The sequence below is a fragment of the Schistocerca cancellata genome, chromosome 4 (assembly GCF_023864275.1).
Source record: "Schistocerca cancellata isolate TAMUIC-IGC-003103 chromosome 4, iqSchCanc2.1, whole genome shotgun sequence".
In the NCBI taxonomy this organism is placed as follows: Eukaryota; Metazoa; Arthropoda; class Insecta; order Orthoptera; family Acrididae; genus Schistocerca; species Schistocerca cancellata.
In genome coordinates this window covers 911,920,178-911,921,808 of record NC_064629.1, presented here as the reverse complement: position 1 = coordinate 911,921,808, position 1,631 = coordinate 911,920,178, and positions in this window count along the sequence as shown.

Sequence of the window (1,631 nt, the reverse complement as noted above, 5' to 3'; positions counted from 1 at the left end):
ATCGTTATTTATTTTAAAGCCATAGAAAACAGAACGTTTGACTTTCTTCAATTTTTGTATAGTTTTGTTCATAAACCTACTAACGTAGAATAAAAACACACACATGACAAGAAAACTGTGCAGTTTTTGTCTTTATGTAATGAACCCCCGTTTCTATAAAGCTTTCGTGTGAATGTTGTACATAGTTCGTTGATTATCTCTAAACCTGTTTTTTTTTTTTTTTGGAGTTTGATTTTACTTATATGCCACATTTGTTTAAATCATCAATGTCGTATGCGCTGTGTTGTTTCTGCAGAAGCTTAACTGATGAGTTGATATTATTGTTGTTCTTATATCTTCTTTGGATTTGTCAGGATGAACATGAGACATAAGTGTCCATGGAACTCACTGAAGAAACCCTGGTATTGCAGGGGTTAATTTGTTAAAATTACAGAACTATTTACTCAATCCCCTAAGAGAGCAGCATAGCTTGGCACCACGGTTCTACGTACAATGTGCGAGGCTGCACGGCACGATACTCACAATGGACAACCCTGGCATTCCATGTCACAGTTAACGAAACGTAAAATCAAAATGACAAATTTTATATGTCGATAATACAAGAAGATCATCCGCATCCTGTGAAGCTCATGATCAGCATGAACGACCATTTTTACCAGTGGCATATGGGTCCTATTCACACACAATTATCGCTCCAAATTTTGAGCAACAATGATTCCACCATGGTTCTGGCATATGATATCTTCCAGCTGCTCAGGATATCTCACCCCATCAAATACCTCGGACATCTTTGCCTGTGCCACGATTCCCTAACCAGTCCACCTGTCGTGCCAGTATCAGCATATCCTACTTGCTTTTCATTACGCAACAATCCTAGTCTTTTACCAGGCATTTTAATTGCCTTCCTCTCCTAGTCAGACAGTTCATGTAGATCACCTGACGAAAAATTTTAAGTTCCCGGAAGGGGAGAAGGAAACAAAACAAATCTTCACGAATTGCCAGGGTACGAGATGTTATTTCAGAAAAGAAATATCGAGTGAGATTTATATACTTACTTACATATTTACATACTTACTTACTCTGTGACATACATACTTAACAGTATGAGTCCAGTAATCAGTATGATATTGCATCACCTCGACTCTAAACGCATGCACTGATTCGTTTGCATGGGGTGTCATATAGCCGTTTTCTCCCGTCTCCAGCCATCCTGATTTAGGTTTTCCGTGATTTCCCTAAATAGTTTCAGGTAAATGCCGGGATGGTTCCTTTGAAAGGGCACGGCCGATTTCCTTCCCAATCCTTCCCTAACCCGAGCTTGCGCTCCGTCTCTAATGACCTCGTTGTCGACGGGACGTTAAACACTAACCACCACCACCACCACCTATAGCCGTTTTCTACTCTTCTGACGCTAGCTGGCTCACGACTGTTGTAAATGGTTCTTAATGTTCTCGTTACTGGCAATGTGACAGGTTTGGCGTTCGACCTGGATCCAAGCGTTTTCCATGAGGGACATATCTGTGGATCTTGCTGGCCGTTGAAGTACCTAAACATTAGACAGGCTGAATAAATTTTTCAACCCGCAGCGGAGTTTGCGCTGATACAAAATTTCCTGGCAGATTGAAACCATG